This window comes from Equus quagga, chromosome 4, assembly GCF_021613505.1.
Source record: "Equus quagga isolate Etosha38 chromosome 4, UCLA_HA_Equagga_1.0, whole genome shotgun sequence".
In the NCBI taxonomy this organism is placed as follows: domain Eukaryota; kingdom Metazoa; phylum Chordata; class Mammalia; order Perissodactyla; family Equidae; genus Equus; species Equus quagga.
Window position 1 is genome coordinate 100674893 of NC_060270.1, and position 19863 is coordinate 100694755.

Here is a 19863-nt window from a genome sequence, read left to right on the forward strand (position 1 = left end):
TTGGCCATATATTCTGTTATATTACCAACATATCCAGCCATTTGTGAAGCCAAGAAAGAGTAAAATGCACTCTTAGGACTGCTACTCAACCTTGAAGTGCTGAAAGCTACTTCATCATCTATGGTGGGGACAAACACATGCATGCACATGTGAACTTAACACTATGTTCTGTGGAAAGCTCGGTATAATCACCATCATTGTAAATCACTCAGGTATCCACTTATTTTAGCATACACAAATCAACGCAGAGCTCCCTGTGAGTCCTGCAAGGATATCTGAAATCACATTTAACGTTTTCTCCTCCCACTCTCCTCATTGAAAGCTTGGGATATAGAGGTTTTCTCCTCTCCTTTCACTCAGTACTATGCAGCACAACATACAGGAAACTATTAATAGCTGGACTAGCATCCACATATCATTTAAATACTATAGGAGCACAACTGTGCTGAATATGCCAGAAGTGACCCAAAAACCAGAGGAGACTCCTCATTAGATTCCTTCTAAAAAATAAGACTAGCTTTATAGTGTTAGGATTAGCATTATTCTAATCCAATTATAGTGTCTTGTTGATTTTCCTTTCTATCTTTCCTTACACTACTTACAAGCTTAAAGTACTGTCACTTCTCTATATATCAGATGAAATTACTTTACAGGGTAATTAATCACAATCTATTTCTTATGCTACTTCTTAAAACTATAGATAACTAGCAAAATATAATTAACAATATTATCAAATCAAAGATAATTCATTTATTTATCCATGGACAAAATCATAAAACATATTTCCTCAAAATTACAATGACTGCATAATCTAGGTTTGTTTGTTTGAGGCCAAGATTAAATATATGATAGGTAATACATTATTGACCTTTTTACACTTGGTTCCTTCAAACATTCTTCATTTTATTCAGCATTTAGTTTAAATTAAATATTTAAAATTGAAGCTGTTCCATGTTGCAAACACAGCTAAAATGAAGAGCTTCTGTAGCAGCCAGTGACCAGATTTTAAATGCAGGTAGATCAATAAAAAAAAAAAAAATCCACCAAGCACAGGCTCCATGTGTGAGTGGAATGGTTTATAATAGCTTGCAAATGACTATGTGCTTGCTGTAACCAGCTGTTCTTAAATTATGAATATGCAACCAATTCATGTTAAAGCCAAATCCCAGCACTATTTCTACAGAGAAATCCCAGTAGTTTTGCTTGTTCTACATGTTAGCTCTGTTAAGGATACAAATAGCAGTAAGCTTCTGAACAAATAGGACCAAACTATTGGCATTTCATGCACTCGGTCCATTATCACAGCAAGGGATGTCAATCATTGGTACATTCTATAACAGCTCAGGCAATATGACAATGATCTCTTAGGAAAAAAAATCAAAATCTCTGCAGCATACTCAAAGTCCTTCTGACAACCTAATGCTTTCTCACTTCAGCCAATCAGATTGCCAGACCCGACCTACTAGAAGACTTGCATCAAGCTTGAAACATTTAAAAACATCAATCATAAAAACAAAGACAGGACATTGAATTATACAGTATTAACCTCCAGGGTTTGCATACAAAGACCTTAGATTTATTTATGTCCCAGCGAGTTAAGAGCTTCAGTACACTGTTCTTTACACCAAACTGACTGCCAATTTGACGAACCTCTCTGCCCTCAGCAGGAGTGCACCGTCTTTGATTAATGAGTGCATGCTTGTGGAAAAGTGCTAAGAAGAAAAAAACAGGAAAAACACACAATTATGTCTACACATAGCTGAAGTATCAATGCAATAATTATCTTCAAACCAAATGCTCCTTTTTTCTCATATACACATGCACACATGTGCACTCACAAAATTAGTAAAGGTTCCTATCTATATATTACCGTCATTATTATTCTAACACAATTTTTATTTGAATGAAAGGCATTCAAAAACCAAAGTACGAGCTGAATTTTATAAATTGTAAAAACAACTATTTTAAAAGCATTACTTTTATTTTTGAAAACACTATCTTACACAGAAAAATTTTAAATATGTGAGACAAAAACTGTATTTTCACCTCATATTCTTATAAAAGCTATTCATTTAAAAAATTCAATGTTTAACTTACAAATACCAGGACTCTTAAGTATTTTACATCTCAAACTGTATTATGACTTGCCACAAATCACACAGCATTTAAAATAGATTTAAAAGTAATGTAAATTCATTTTATTTTTCTTTCAGCAAAGATGTTGCCAGTATTTTATAACTCTATATGCAATTGTAAATTAATTAAATTATATTTGCCTATAATTTCAAAGTTAATATGGTCAACAGAAAAACTTATGAATGAAATTTAAACTTTTTATGACTCTTCTGTTTTGAATTGCCTTCCTTTAAGAAACTCAACATGGAATGATTTTTACTTAAGTTACGGGATTCTTATTTGCACTGAGTTAAGACTGTATTACCTCTAAAAATGAGCCAAGTATTGAGACTCTTTTAAAAAAAATTTTATATTTAATCTACAACTCAATTTACCATAATTTAGTTTACATGAGTATCTGCCTTGACACAAATACGTTACAAGTAAATACATTTCTTAAAAATTGAACATAGGCCAAGATAAAAGAAGGATTGTCTTTTTAAGGACCTGTATGGTTATTATATAAAAAGGGTTGAGAAAGCATATTACCTGAATATAAATCTTAGCTTTAGTCTCAGTAATGTATGATCTACTTAAAAGGAAAGCATCTCTATAAACTTGTGATTTAGGAAATCATAATTCTGAAATCACTCAGCAGTGTATCCTAAGTGTCTAAAATTTGTTTATGTTGTATAAGAAGTCCTTTTCATGGAATTTAACTCAGCAAATTACATATTCTAATCTTCAATTTCACATTTTGAGTATTGTTTTAAAGGCAAACTATTTTATTTTAAATATTACAAATTTTACGCTCTGAAAATTTGTTTAAATGCTTAATGTACTTAAAGATTTAAAAATTAAAAATCAATAAATATTGAGACTAGGAAAGATCTCTTAACATATTGATAAGCTACATTATACCCTTAAACTTATTCTAAAGTTTTTTTACACAAGTTGTTTAAAGTGTCTTTTTCTCTGTTGGGATTATCACTCTTTATTCTTCCTCTTTCCTCCTTCCTACCTCCTCTCCCACCAAAAAAAACCCAAAGCAAATAATTAGAATAAGTAGAAAACAGGTACCAATGGGATGATCTGAAAACATTTTAGTACTACAATTTCATTGCTGGAACTATCAATAAAAATTATTAGTACAATAAAAATATAATTTCAATTTTTAAAATCATTAAATGACTACTAGTCAATTAATATCTTCACCTCCTTATTTAAAAAATTAAATACAAAACTGTCCATTTCTTTAATAATTCTTTTCTAATCATCTTCTGTAACAAAAGTTTAAAGAAATATGTAATCAAATGAATCAAGATTTATTAAATAAAGCACAATATTTTTAAGCCCCATGGTATGAAATATTTAATTTTACATAATCAAAAACCTCTCAAAATACCTAGCTAGGTAATTTAATTAATCCTTCAGGATATCAAGTATACATACTTGATGATATAATTTCATCTAGGGGTCAAAATCACCACATTACTTCGTGTTAAATCATTTCTTCTTTTGGTAGTTTGGGTAGGACTAGGTCAAAAACTCAGGAACTGTAACTTAAAAACCTCTTTCTTTGACAAATCTTTAACCCTAAAAGTAATCCAGTTCTAACACATACTCTCACTAATTCAAGGAGATAAGACAGAAAACATGAACTTTCATGCAACTGTGATATCCTACATCTTGTATAGTAACACAAAAGTAGCAACAAAGACATTAACAATTGCAGTTCAAGCTGGGAGTGACTGTTCTGTTTCAATTCAATGACACCACTAATGGCTTCTTAGCAGCTCCATGAAATCAACCAGCTGTCAAGTTGATGCATCAGAAGGAACAGTTATGCACTCCCATAAGAAAAAGCAACACATCAGGATGTTTGGCAAAACATCTGCTCCTTTACACTGCAGTTCTATAATAAACATGCAAACAAAGAAATAGGAGAAAGGGCAACAGAATTAAAATTCTAAGGTTTCCATTACAGTCTTATACGCATTTTAAATAAATGATTATAAAAATAAAAACAAATTTCTGCCAAGTTGAATACTTTAAGTTATTCTAAATCTTCTGAAAATGCTAAATACAATTACTTGGATTCTTCTACAAAGGTTAAAACTACATAAAATCTTTACATTTTTAAAACCGAGAGTAAACTATATTCACTAAGCAAGACCATTATTGTAATATTATGTACAAAACACAAAATTTAAGACTAAAATATACCCTTCCTTCATTTAATAAGTATCTAGTAAATTATGCCACTAGTACTCTAATAAATGCATTTCTGAGACTCAATAGTCCAAAAATATTTTTAGTAGTGTTTCAAAGAGTAATGCTGCCATAGGTTAGTACTAGTTTAATATATGAGAACATTTTCTGGATTTTAAAATACATACCTACTTCTACAAGTCTCCAAACCAGTCTATGAATACAACAATTTGAAGTTCTTATAAACAATATCCCATTTTTAAAGCTTACCATTTGATTTCTTAAAAAAAAAGAGACTTATTGGTCATCACAGGCCTAAAATAATTTTACATTCAATCATCATTTCAAACATTTGTAAAATCTTACTTTTTTCTATCTGAAACTTGCAAGGGCCTCAACGTCTTTTAAATTATTGATTATGCAGTACAGTAACAATATGTACAGTCTTTACAATAGGTGTGAGACATCACATGTACTTAACTACCATTTTCTTAAACTGCTTATCCTCTGTTGCTTGCCATTTATAATCTGCCAAATCTTCTAGTCCTTTGTTGCATGTATAATTTAGAACCATCTGTTCTATGTGCTTTTAACTATTTAAACATTTTTCACCTACCTACAATTCACATAAATGGCAGACATTCAATTCAGTCCAGCTTTCTACATAAGCGTCTTACATAAAGCAATACCTAGATAAACAGCATAGCAGATAACACTAAAGAAGACTGCTACAGAGATAAAAACATACCGCATACAACATAAGTTTGTGTGTTAGACAAATCTTTTCAGTGTATTCAGAATTGTTTCTATTAGCTTTTTTTGAGTTAACTGTAGTCAGTGTTTTTCCCCAATCCAGAAGACAAAGAGAATGCAAATTAAATACAGACAGTTTCATGTCCTTGTTAGAAGAGAAGTAAATATGCTGACTGAAAATGACTACAGGAGACAGAATTCCACTTTCCCATTCAATTTACAGTGCCCCTTATCTATATACTAGTCAGTGTATCATTAGGTTTGGTCATGTGACCAACTGAACTTTTGTGAGGTGAAAAACTATTTTAGACAAGCAAATTAAAACAACATTAGTTTTTATTATCTTTTCATAATGGCTGACAAAGAGCTTAAAGCTACAGGTTATAAAATATATTTTAAAATCAATTCTGCCGTTTAAGTACTAACTACATTTTTGCCAATCGTTTGACTTAATATCTCCTACTAAGTTTTAAAAGTATCCAGTATCTCCAGGAATTTTCAACAATTACATCTTTTCAAAATTTAAAGAAACGTAAAAAACAGAACATTTAATTGCAAAATGGGATCTATGTAACCTAAAATAAGTAGACGTAAACATTAACTAAACTGATTAACAAGCCACAGCAGAGAGGGGAGTAAATAAGAAAGGCAATACGCGGATTAAAAATAACATTTGAAACCTTACAGAACAAAAAACACAGACAAAAGCTAGGTGAATACCAAATGACACTATAAAAGTTTATACCATTTTTTTGCACATAATTTTCCACCTGTTACCAAAACATTAAATGTGGAGACGCTGATGGTTCATTCTGAGAGAAGACAAAAGCTAAGCAGCACAATTTATCACTAATCTATAAATTACACGGGCCTTTAAAACAGAGAAAAAATTAAGAGAAAAATGTACTCTTAGAATTTCTCGATAAAGTTTACATGACGTCACTGGGCCCCCCTGAACATTCCCTAAACTTTGAGTCTTATCCAGACACACTTTCTGCCTTTCTAAGGCTTCTTTCCCTTCCTCAAAAATAAAAAAGAGAGACTTGGGAATAAAATTTGCCCAAGATGGCGAAACGCTTGTTGTTTAGAGGGCAGGGGAAAAAAATGGAGGATATTGTAATATACACAAAGGGATAAATTTCAACAACTCGGCCAAGGACTGCAGCTGCTTCTCTCTTTATAAGGAAGCAACACACAAAAGATAAATACAGAGGGAGAGAAAAGAAGAGAAAATCTCCCAAACAGCAAGGCCAGCTCTGATTCCGAACACTTGCTTCCTTTTCCAAGTCCCAATTCTGGGGTTCGTGGAACTACTTTAAAGAGAGGGGAGCCGCGAAAGGGAAAGGGGGAGGGGGAGCAACAAGAAGATTAAAAGAGCGAAGAAGAGTTGAGAGCTGGCGGTTGTTCCCGGGGTAGAACTGCTAGAAGACAGACATTACCGTAGGAAAAGCTATGCTCCTCTAACACTGACATAGATCTTCCTAGGTATCCGGATCTTTTCCCAGTCCCATCTGCCCCCACTCCCACGCACCCCCGCCCCCCGCAGCTCATTTTCCGTAAACTCTAGAGCTCCAAAGTACACAGGGAGAGAGCAAGAGAGGCCCGAATGGGGGGGGAGGGGGGGGGGGCAGGCGCAGCTAATCAGTCCTGGGGGGAGGGGGGGGGGGGGGAAAAAGGGGGCGGCGGTGGGGGGGGGGGGGGGGGTATCTTGAAACTACCCCGGCGGGGAGGGGGGGAAGCAGCGGATATTCCCGGGTAGAAACGGCGATGGCAACAGTGCCAGAGGTGGTTTTTTAAGAAGCAAAACTGTTGGCGACGACCTAAGCGCTGGAAGCCGAGAGGAGGAAGAAGGAAAAGCGAAGCCAGGGAGGCCGAGCAGGGCGGCCGGCACAAAGGAGGCGGACCGCGGCGGCAGCGTCCGCCCGCGCCGAGGAGCACGGCCCGCGGCCCTGCTGGACCGAAGTCCCGCACTAGCAGCTAGGAATAAAGTTTACGTTCTCCAGAGACCGCACCCCCCAATCCCACCCAGGACCGCGCATCTCCGCGTCCTCCTTCCCCAAACTCCACTCAGGACCCCGAGCACCACCCCAGCCTTCCAGCCTGCACAACAAAGAGACACACCGACCGGCGAGGGTAAACAGCCGCGGCAGGGCGAGCAGGGCGGGCAGGGCGAGCGCCTCGAGATAAGCAACTCCGGAGTCTTCCCCGCTCGCAGAAGCGTAGTTTCTCCTTGTCTGTTTCGACTCGCTTTATAACATTTGGATTTCTGTCTTCACCCGCGTCCCTCACACCCGAGGATTTTTAAACTCACCTTTACTTTCGAACTGAGTTGCGGTGGATGGGATTTTTGTCTTCCCCAGATGGTTGAAGGTTACGATTTTTGTTTTTGGAAACCCCACCACCTCCTTATTTCTATTATTATTTTTGCAAGAAAAGTATAAAGAGAGTTGGAGTGGAGGTGAGATTTGTGATCGGGAAAGCCCCTGCCTCCCTCCGTCTCCGTCTTCCGCCTCTCTCTCTCTGATTAGTTCCTATCCAGCAGCAGATTGAAGCAGGAGATGATTCTTCTCAAGGTTTGTTCAGCAGCTTCACTTCTAGGCGAAGGCTTCATGAACCAAGTGACGTCAACCAACAAGGCTTCTCTCTCTCTCCTCTCTCTAACAATGAAAGTTGCTGTTAACAAGGGAAAAAAGAGAGAGAATTGTTTATACCATTTCAGTTCCAATAATAAATGACCTATCAGCTCCTAAAGGAGCCAAGGGAGGGAGGGGGTTGCTTCTTCCTTCCAAGAATACTGTAGCTTTGAGTTTGCATCGTCCCTTGTCCCAGGAAAAAGTTAAGAAACTTAAATGTTTTGTTTTGCTCGTAGAAGCAGAAGGGACAGAAAATAGGATTGAAAACCTAATTTTTAAAAAAGGTAAACTGGAGAACAGGGAGCATCAGATTAACCATTTCCACCTAAACTTTTTTATCCGTAAATTCAGAATTCGGTTGAAGTCTACAAGCCAACTAAATTAATATGCCAAAAATTCGTGGATGTTTGGAACTCAAAATAAAAAGCAGGACGCAAGATGGTCCCGGGATAAAAAGCTACTGCCCTAACACGGACAAGTTAAGCTGGCTGTAATATTTATGCACTGAGTTAAAATTTAAATAAAACACGTTTAAATAGTAAATTGTTTTAAAGCTATAAGTTAAAATTGTAAAAGGTAATATCAGTAGTTTTCCTCCCCAATTTCTGAAAGGTCAAAAAAAAGATAGCTAATTGTGGAATTGCATTTTTTAAAAATCACGTTAAGACTGGTAGCCCATTGCTCCGTCTTTAAACTACACACGAGGTATGCTATTTGTCTACCTTTTGAATCTCTCCCAACTTTCTGTTTTTTACACCTTTTCCCCCCAATTCCAAGATCCTGAAACCAAGTTAAACTAAAGGTAAAGTACACCCATTACCTCCTTCCACACACTACCCCATAGCTTTCTAAAAATGATTAAAAAAGAAAAAAGCCTCAGCTTAGTAACACTTTATTATCCAAAAACATATATAATTTAAAATTTTTTCATTGAGTTTGTTTTTCCCCCCAGAACACATTAAAGTCTCAAAGTTCATATAATTAAAAATTGCATAATTTAATTTTCAGGATGAAGAGCAAGTGAAAAGCAAGCTATAGAAGAATAATTTGACCATGTATGTGTATTTTGTACATACATATGTGGATAAATGTATCTTAAAAGATGCTATTGTTTTATGTTTCCTCTTCAGCTACAGGCTGTGATTTTAATTGTGCTGGAGGATCTTCATTAGTATTAACACATGGGGAGATTTCACAAAGCTGCTTCATTAGGAAAAAAAAAGCTTGGCAGACTAGGTCTTTTTGCATGCACTGAGAATGTCAGCCTTACCTCGGTCATTTGTAACATAATAAGTGCAAGTACAATGATTGCAATGCAGGAGCACTGGGGGAAGGGCAGAAATACTGCCTGTCTAATAGGGGTATCTGAAAAGAAGGCTGCTCATTACATAGTAAAATGTATGCTAAAAATTAGTGAAGATGATGTCTCAGGAGACTGATGCTAAATAAATTAATGTGCTGATATGTTTTTAATTATTATTTTTGTAGTAGTTTATTTCATTCTCAGGATTCACATTGAGCAGCAAAGCTGTGCTAGCACTTATTGATTTTTCTCCCCTGCCACATTCCCGGAATACAGATTTTAATCATTTCACTACACCACACTCAGTAATTTCATTAAAAACTGGAACCTTCCATCCCCAGAAAAGCATTTAATTTCAATGACATACAATTTCTCTCTTAGCAGAAAACTGTCTCTACAGTAAAAGCTGGCCTAAGGTTCAAATGCATAATTTAATCCTGAGTTTTCCATGCTCTGCATTCCTTTGAAGCTATAATTTGAGTAACTACCTAATAACTGTAATAAGGACAATAATTTCCTTATAATATATTATTAACTCATATTTAATTAACTCAGAGGCCAAGCTCTGTACATGTATGACTGGGTCAACAGTTCTACATCCTCAAAATTTACTAATAATATTCCAGAAGAAAGATATAGATTAAAATATCAGTGTAAGTGCTAGCATTTAGATATTTCATCCAAAGTAATAAAGTTACAAAATGCAAAAAAATTCATGCATTTTATATAATACTGGTTATTATTCAAATAAACAGTATATTAAAACAGTTGCAAGTAAACAAGGCAATTCACTGCTATTTCTATATATAAATATAGTATTACACTATTAATATTTCAACAATCCACTTCTGACACTTTGCCTAATCACTAGCATTACTGTGAAAATATTCAATTTTGAAAAGACAAAGGACTAGATTCAAGTTGTCTCAATTTTCATAAAGAATTCTCTTAAAAAATTTCTCTTGAAATAAAGTTAAATGGCACATTTGAAAAACTTAGATAACTGAAGATATCTCTCTTACTTAAATACTTTAAACAATATACTGCAAGGCATGGTTCGATTTTTGGTTCCAATAATATTTTGAAATAATATTGGGTTTGAAAATGGCACAAAGGTTTTCCAAACAATAGGTTTCATAAGGATATGTAATTTAATGTTATAATCCAATGTTACTGCAATAAAAAAAAAAGTTTATTTAAAAAAGTAATTAATTAAAAAAAGGGATATGTAATTTGCATTGCCTAGTTTTTGGAGAAGAAACTTGTGGGAAAAATCTTTGACAGAAAATTCATTTATTAATTTAAATTTTGGATATATGCCTAATCAACAGAAAAAATGGTACATATGTAATGAAAGTGATTAACATATAAAAACTCATATTAAAAATTCCTATCACTCCCCTGGGTGATTTTAGAACCAAAATTCAAAAATATTTTTAAAGAATGTATGTATAATTTCAAGTTGAAGCTGCATAGAACACAAAGTTGTCTTTTCCTTGGTTTAATGTTGAAATAACATAACAAAATAAGACAGTGTCGTCAAAAATTGTAATAAAGGATAAAATTGGTGATAATGAAGAGCTTGATTTTAGCATTTTTAAAATATTTAAAAAATCAAGAGTTCTTTATATAGTTTGGAAAATATTTTTGCAACATTCTCAAAGATGAAATTCAGCTAAATGGAAATCAATTAAAAAAATAGTTGATAAATGAAAAACTCATATTGATTGATACCTAAAATTCATAAGATGTATTTCTATATTTCAATAAAACAAAAGCTTCAATTTTTATATTAAAATATATCTTAAATAATTTGGTGTTATTTGGTAATTCAAATATATTTATTTATCCAATTTAATCTATACTTGTAAAACTGATTTTTAAAAATATAGGTAACACTAGAAATTTAAAACTGGATTACTCCAGTATTTGATACCCTCTTACTAAGCTGTGCTTAAATTATTTTTTAATATGATTCTTTTCCTTTTTTCATGTTATCACATTTGATCATTTCAGAGATTACAATATAGTCATAGAGATGGGGGGAAGAAAATAATTACTTTAGTTACAAAATAATTTGGCTCCCATTATACTTAGTCTTATACTTAAGATCATCATCTAAGTTAGCACTTAATCGTGTACATAACTGTAAAAGAATTTAATGATCAAACAGATCTTTTCCAATATTACTGAAAATATTTCTGAAATTCTATATCTGATACATACCTATCCCATAGACTAATTATGCCACCACTGTAGACTAAATTGTTACACTTTCTTCTGTAAAGCAGCATCTATTTTTAGGACCAAGGCAGAACTTCTTAAATAGGTAGGTAAATAGATAAAGATGGATAGATATCTAATTTCCTACTACAGATAGGTATTGTACATGGATCTTCAAAGAGTAAGAATTACCATAAACAGAGAACGAAGTCTATGAAGGCTGACTACAAAAAGCCAAATGAATGAGAGGTCTCAATAGTAGAACAAGCTGGCCACCGTCATGTCTTGTTTCTGTTTCAATCGGTACAGACTAATGAAGCTTTATTTGTTTTTATTCATTGAACAAACGTTTGAGTGCTAGCTATATGCTATGTATGCACTCTGCTAGAGGCTGGAAAAACATGAAAAGCTCACATCCTGGTTCATGTTGAAAGTGTGAAATTCCTGGGAGATTAGAGACTCACATAAATCATATTATAAAGATACAAATAATAAAGTTTTGTAAGAATAAAGAGGCTGGGGCAACTAATTCTGACTGGGAGTCTTAAAAAAGCTTTATCAAAGAAATGCCATTTGAACTGCATCTCAAATACTGAGAGCTTTACCAGGCAAAGAGGGAGGGTGGATTCTTAAGGGAAGAAACCGTAAGTTTAAATACAAAGAGCTACTACATCTGGTGTCAAACCACTAGTGAGAAATTCAGTGTAACAAGAATGCTCAGTAGGAGGTGTGGAATAACAGGGATAAAGAAAGCTGGGACCTGAGAGCGAAAGGCCTAACGTCCCATGGTAAGGTGGCAGAATCCATCCTAAGAGCCAACAAAAGTTAGCAAAGGAGCGACATGAATGACCTTGTTTTTAGGGAACAGTAACTGTTCAGGCAGTGCAGAGGACAGATTGTAGTACAAAAAGACTGCTTAACAGTCCATGAAAAAGATGGTAAAAGACAGTGGCGTTGGAGGTTTAAAGCCAGATATTTTTGAGGTAAAATGTGAAATTGGCCACAAACTGAAAACAGGGAGAGTTAAGAGAGAGGAAGTACTGAAGGAAGACTACAGAGATTTCTAGCTTAGGGAACTGAGTAAATGCTGAAGTCACAAAGTAAGGTCCAGAATACATAAGGGAAAACAAATCATAAGGTTGTCTGGAATTAGAACTTGAATTTATGCTTTACAGGTCACTTTTTAAAAAACGGGATCATCAGAATCAACTGCAGAGCTTTTTCAAAATGCACATACCCAGGCCCACTATACAGAGATTTACTAGGTCTGGAGTAGGGGCCAAGTATTTCTTTTCTTTTTTTAAAACTCTGAAGGTGCTTCTGATGAACACTTCTGATTAAGAACACTGTTATAAGCACAAGTTGATTATAAAATTCATTTGGAATAAAAAAACAAGAAAAGCCCAAGCAACCCTGAAAAAGAAGAGCACTGGGAATGAGAGGAGGCTGTCATATCAGATATTAAAACATGCTATAAAGTCGAGTTGGCATTGGCACATGAAAAAAAGGCCAATAGAACACAATGGAAATTGAGCAATTGACCCAATGCATATGGAAATTTAACATACATAAAAGCTGTATTTCAAAGAAGTGAGGAAAAGATGGACTTTTTAATAAGTGGTGTTGAGATAACTGGGTAGTCCTAAGGAAAATGATGAATTTGGATCTGTTCAAAGAATAAATTTCAAAAAGATCAGATATTTTAATATAAAAATTTGAACTACACAAGTACTAAGAGAAATTATGGGGCAATTCCTCTGTAACTGGATAGTACAGAAAATGTTCCTAGCAACAGATAAAACTAGATGCAAGAAAGTGAAATACTGCTAAATCTCAATACATAAAAATAAAGAGCTTTTTTCTATGGCAAAAAAGAAAAAAATACCACAAGTATATAGACAAATGAGAAACTGAAAAAGTATTCGTAAGTTATAAAAGAGACAGTTTAATAACTCTCTATTTAAAGAATATCTAAAAATAAAAGTATAGTCTCTAAACACCATTTGCTCCTAAAAAGAATTCCTTGAAGCAAAGGCTGATTCCTGGTTTGGGACAGGAAATGTCCAAGATAAACCTAGAATACCCTAGCATATCACTAAACATGCAAACTATCAAAGATTATTGGGGTCATGTCAAAAGCACTTGAGAGCCAACTTGAAGAGGCCAGCTTGAGGTGGATCCCACTGGCCGAAAAGAAGCCAGCTTGAACAATGTTAACAGTAACTACAATGAATTGAAACATAAATATATTTTAATATGCGTTCATAATGATACTTTAAAAAAAAAAACTTGTTCACCTTTGAAGGATGCTAGGGAACCAATTATTTTGAAAACTAATAAAGGAAAAGGTAAATAAAGGAAACTAAGAATTTATTCAACATTTCCTATCAAATATACCTGAGGGGACCTAATTTGAAATTATGCTTGTTAAATATATGTATCCGTGTATATGTGTATATATATGTATGTATGTATATATATGTGTGTGTGTATACATATATTCAAGACAGAAAGAGGGAATATACCATCCTCTTTATCTGGTAAGTAAGAAACTTATCAACTCATTAAGACAAACTTAAAACACTGGAGTAACATATCAAAGTTTTTGAAGTAATTTTATAGCAAATGAATAGACATTTGTATGGTCTTTCCCATAGCAATCCTCCATGAAAGCCAAGGACATAATGAAGATTATAATTAAGTTGATGAATTATATCATATTAGGGTGTGCAGATTATGCACAGCACCACTCAAGGGGCAGCACTGTGCTGAATGCAACTCATACCACCTCATGACAGTCAAATTTTCAGGAATGTTGCAAGTTGGTTGTTAAATATAGTCATTACCAAAAATATTTTCAAACTTAAAATAAATTATATTAAAAACAAATACTCAAAACTTATCACTTCTCATTTTATTGTGCTTTACTATCATCTATACGCTTCTGGTTATTTATGTCCATTGTAGTATAGCCAAAAAAACAACACAGTGGTCTGCTGTGTTCAGTGATTTCACATTGGTAGCTTGAAATTGACCACGGTAAGAATGTTTACACCATGGAAATTGGCACACACTACAAATCAGGGCATAACTTAATGTTTTGTTGATAGTTTAGGCTTAAGAAAGTGAAGGAAAAAATGTTAATGCAAATTAAACAAAGCATTACATTGAAACAGCACAAAAACTGGGGAAATAATAATCTTCCAATATTTGAAAACCATTAACAAGTTAGCAAGAAGTTGCTCGCATCATTTATGAAAAAGTAAAGTAGTTTAACTTTTCATCTTACTCATTTACTTAAAAATATCAATGACAATTATTTATGTCAGAACTACATTCTTCAACAATTGCAACTATAGGTTGGCCACAGATAGGGCTACAGATACAAGAGTTTGGTAAAAATCAACTAAAGCATTCTGTGAGAATCAACTGGTTATATGGATTTTACAATATAGAATTATATATTTTATCAGTCTATATATAATTTATAATATGCATACATAAATACATATAATTTATATACTATATATAGCATATATACAATTTACAAATAATACACAATATGTATATTTACATATGTATATGTATATACATATACACATATATATATACATATATATATATATATACATATATATATATCCTTGAAGCAAAGGCTGATTCCTGGTTTGGGACAGGAAATGTCCAAGATAAACCTAGAATACCCTAGCATATCACTAAACATGCAAACTATCAAAGATTATTGTATATGTATATATATATATATACACACACACACACACACTTTTTTGTTCCCAGAAAGTCATTTTTAAAGCTTTGCCAGAACACTTTTGTTGGGGAGGAGCAAAACTGCTAGCCCTTGAGGAGTCCACAGTCCAACTGAGAGGTGTTAACATCCCAAAATATCTTATATAATGTGATAAATACTCTAAAGAGGTATTCAAATACGCTAGAGGTATTCAAAATAAAATGAGTGCACATAAGAAGCAATGATTACTCTTTCTGGGTGGATATGGTGGAAGGAGAATGCATATCCTAACCTGTGAGAAAGTCCATCTCATAGTGATTGTCTTCTTTGTATTATAGTTTGTCCTGATTTATTATTTTCAGCATTAAACTTCGTAATCATTTAGCCCTGAAGGATAGTTTCAAGCTATCCATGGTACTGACACATGCCATTTGGGCAAGTTCTCTGAAATGACAGAAATGGTCTTTTTTAGGGTCATGAAGAAATATTTTTATCCCATATCTGATTTCAAAAATCCACATGACTACCTTCCCTCTTAACAGCCTCCATGTTTCAAGTTGGAAAACCAGAGATTTATATTCACTACTCATTTATTTTCACAACATTCTGAAATACACACACCTAAGGACTAAAATTAAATCATAAGCACAATTTTTTGATACTTATTTTAAAAACTGAATCAAGATCAGAGTTCACATTATTTACAGACAATTGTGCTCTGGGAATAATGCAATGTGAGAAATAATATTTAATTGTCAACTCTTTAACTCATGTAGTGATGTTGCTTCTTGTCCTATAGCTTGTTCTCTGTTAATACTGATTCCAACTCACCTCTTCCAGAATATTTTTTGGCTCACAAAATAATCATGAACCAAATTTTTAAAATGTCTTCCCCTTTAGCATGCATTTTTCCAGACCTCCCCCACCAAATAAACACCAAGAAGCTGTCAAGCACTTCTCCCTCATAAATGAACTGCACATAGGTAAAAAGTTCATTCACACTCTTCACATAAAAGGTTTCATCCATCTGTAAAGCCAAGTATCTATTAGTATGCACATATTAGGGTAACTGTGCTTTCATATTGTATATCATTGATATTATAGTGTCCAAAAGCATCACATTAAAGAAATTTTGCCAACTGTTAACTTTAACTTCTAGCCAGACATAATATTTATTATTTTGCTGCTGGTTTAATAAGTTTGGCAACTGTGTGGTTTTTGCTCTGAGTGCAACATTGAATTAATACTTCCTTGGCGTTAGTGTCTTCACCTTTAGAGACAAAAAAATACTAGAAAGTATTCCTTCATGCTTATGCTGGTAAGCTTTTACTATTTTATCAGAATTTGTTGTTAGTGCCATCAGGTAGATTCCAACTCCTAGTGACCCAGTGGACAGCAGAGCAGGACCCTGCCAGGTCTTTTTGCTCCATCCTCTCACCTTCCAGCCCTGTATCAGACAATGCTCTGCTGGTATTCATAGAGTTTTCATGGCCAATTTTTTCTAAGTGAGGGTCCAGGTTCTTCTTCCTAGTCTGTCTTAGTCTGGAAGCTCTACTGAAACCTGTCCACCATGGGTGACCCTGATGGTATTTGAAATACTGATGGCAGAGCTTTCAGCATCACAGCAACATGCAGCCGCCACAGTATGACAACTGACAGACGGGTGGTGTGGTTCCCTAAGGGGAAACAAACCTCGGCCACGGTGGTGAGAGTGTGAATCTTAACCACTAGACCACCAGGGCTAACTTTTAAGTTTACCAAAAATCTCGTCAGGTTTTATTTAAAAGAGGGTCAATGACTTTAAAATACCCCCAGCCCAAATTAACTCAAATTACTTTTTAATTTTTTTTTTTGAGGAAGATTAGCCCTGAGCTAACATCTGTCACCAATCCTCCTCTTTTTGCTGAGGAAGACTGGCCCTGAGCTAACATCCATGCCCATCTTCCTCTACATTATATGTGCGACGTCTACCACAGCATGGCTTCCCAAGTGGTGCCATGTCCACACCCAGAATCCGAACTGCTGAACTCTGGGCCGCTGAAGTGGAAGGTGTGAATTTAACCGCTGCACCACGGGGCTTGCCCCTCAAATTACTTTTTATAACCTCTCTCTCCCCCCCCCATATATTTATAACCTTTCTCTCTCTCTCCCATTCCTAAAGATTTTTTTTTCCTCCTTCTTCCCAAAGCCCCCCAGCACATCGTTGTATATTTTAGATGTGGGTCCTTCTAGTTGTGGCGTATGGGATGCTGCCTCAGCGTGGCCTGATGATCTGTGTTAGGTCCCTGCCCAGGATCCAGGCCGGGGTAACCCGGGGCCGCAGAAGTGGGGCACACAAACTTAACCATTCAGCCACGGGGTCGGCCCCTCTCTCTCCCATTCTTCACTTAAGAGAGGCAATCCAAAAGAGAGAGAAATTATCCTCTGAGAAGCAAAGCAAATGACAAAAATCACCTGGAAACAAGGTAATACAAGCTGGATCTTTAAAAATGGCAAAGAAGAGGGGCCAGCCCCATGGCCGAGTAGTTAAAGTTCTGTGTGCTCTGCGTTGGCAGCTCAGGTTCGCAGATTTGGATCCCAGGTGTGGACCTACTCCACTGATCAGCCATGCTGTAGAGGTATCCCACATACAAAACAGAGGAAGACTGGCGCAGATGTTAGCTCAAGGCTAATCTTCCTGAGCGAAAAAAAGAGGAGGATTGGCAACAGATGTTAGCTCAGGGCGACTCTCCCTCATACAACACACACAAAAAATGGCAAAGAAATGTATGTGAGCTACTTAGCATGGCTAAAGTATAAGAAGAGAGGGAGATAATTCAGCTGGAGCTTTTGTGGCAGCTTTGATGTATGGCTTTTGTTGGAGGAATTGGGTTCAGTTCTTTGAGGTTTTCTTGGAGTTTCAACTTAACTATTTGGGGGAGGGAACATATTTTATTCCCATAGGAAGATGGCCCTTGGGATTTACACCATTCCCTCAATTCAAGAGTCCCGATGCCTCTGCTTCTGCCAGGAAATCATCCCTAACCCTTCATTTTCAGTCATCTCTTCCCAGCAGTTGTTTCTACTTTCACATGGTAGGAAAAGAAAAATGTAAGGAGATTCTATACATCTATTTCTCTACTATTTTAGGTGTATTAATGAATCTCAAGATGATCATTAATCTTGAGATTAAGATAAGCTTTTCGGGAGTAGATGTGGGGCTGGATGCCATATTATGTTTCAGCAAATCTGCTGTTTCTTTCCTTGGCTGTCATCTTTTGAAATGTATGACATGAGATTCTATCCTGTTTCTTATTTCTAGTTACTACTGGTGAATGTTTTCTTTTGTTTTTTTCTGGTTCTGCTGTTCTTACCACTTTTTTAAAATTCTTGTAGCTCATATTCCTAAGTATCAGAGGAAGGAAATTCTGTAGCTTCTTTTTACCATCTTTACACAGGAATCTCTTTTCTTAATTGAAAATATGCTTAATTGAAAGCATATTATCTTTTGATAATAATGACACATAATAGCAAAGTTTGTAAATGTAGAAGAATTTTTGTCTCTAAAGCCTAAAATCCTTTAGTATACCCTTTAATTATTACACCATGTATTTCCTTTCATTCAGTCATTTATTTGTTCCAGAAATTCTTACTGAACACCTATTATATGCCAGGTACTATTCTAGGTACTAGGGATGTAGCAGTGAAAAAAGTAACCCTGCTCTAAAGGGCTTACTTTCTTGTGGGGAGAGACAGGCAATAAACACACCAGCAAACATATAGTGTATTTCAGGGTCAGCAAACCTTTTCAGTGAAGGGCCACATAGTAAACGTTTTAGGCTTTCGGCTTCTCTGTTGCAATTACTCAACTCTGCCATGGTAGTGAAAAAATAGCCATAGGCAACATGTGAAAAAGTGGGCATAGCTGTGTTCCAACAGAACTTTATGTACAAAAACAGGCGGTAGGTAAGATTTAGCCCACTGGCCATAGTTTGAAGACTCTTGTTATATATGATTGTGACAAGTATTGTCGAGAAAAATTGTGTAGGCAAGGTGTACAAGACATTCTAGGAACAGTGAAAAAGGGCCTCACTGATAAGATGATATTGATCCAATATTTTATCCTTGGCTCTTTCAATGTCATTAAATATCTCCAAGAATTATTTTGGAAATTTTTTTACTGAATGACTTCCTCGGGACATCTTAATGTTTTGTCACAACCACTTTCCTCATTGATGCTGATAACTTCACCTTCACTAAATTCCTCTGACTTAATATCTACAGTCTTTTGAAAGACAGCAGTGTCAACATTCCTATGGTCAGGTATTTCATCTATAACTCCATTTAAGATAGATTTGAATTTCACTAACAGCATTATCCCATTTTGGTTTTTTGCTGCACTTTCATCTTTGTCAGTGTTAGTCTGCTCAGCAATAACAAAATACCATAGACTGGGCGGCTTAAACAACAGAAATTTACTTCTCACGGTTTTGGAGGCTGGAGAGTCCAAGATCAAGGTGCTGACAAGGATGGCTTCATTCTGAATTCCCTTCTCTTGGCTTGTAGGTGGCTGCTGTCTCACTGTGTCTTCCCATAGTGGAGAGCGAGCATGAGGTCTCTACTGTCTCTTATAAGGACACATCCTATTGGATCAGGGTGCACCCTTATGACCTCATTCAACCTTAATTACTTAGAGGCTCCATCTCCAAATACAGTCATTTTAGGGATTAGGGCTTCAATGTATGAATCTGGGGGGACACAAACATTCAGTCCATAACATAATACCCCTGGCACCCCAATATTCATGTCCTTCTCACATGCAAAATACTTTCATTCCATCTGAACAGGCCCAAGTCTTAACTCATTCCAGCATCAACTTTAAAGTCTAAAGTCCAAAG

General features: G+C 35.3%; 1 protein-coding gene across 22 annotated transcripts in view; it reads right to left on the bottom strand.

Moving 5' to 3' along the window:
* Positions 1-19863, bottom strand: part of BAZ2B (bromodomain adjacent to zinc finger domain 2B) — a 391257-nt gene that overhangs the window by 288947 nt on the left and 82447 nt on the right. For 18 of the 22 annotated variants that reach the window (XM_046658349.1, XM_046658355.1, XM_046658352.1 and 15 more), the window contains exon 3: positions 7391-7752. The exons of 1 other annotated variant lie outside the window; for it this stretch is intronic. The gene's annotated coding sequence lies outside the window, so the exon portion shown is untranslated. Of the gene's footprint in view, positions 1-6518; positions 6616-7204; positions 10677-19863 lie in introns of those variants that run through there. 3 more of the 22 variants (XM_046658340.1, XM_046658338.1, XM_046658347.1) reach the window with 3 other exon arrangements.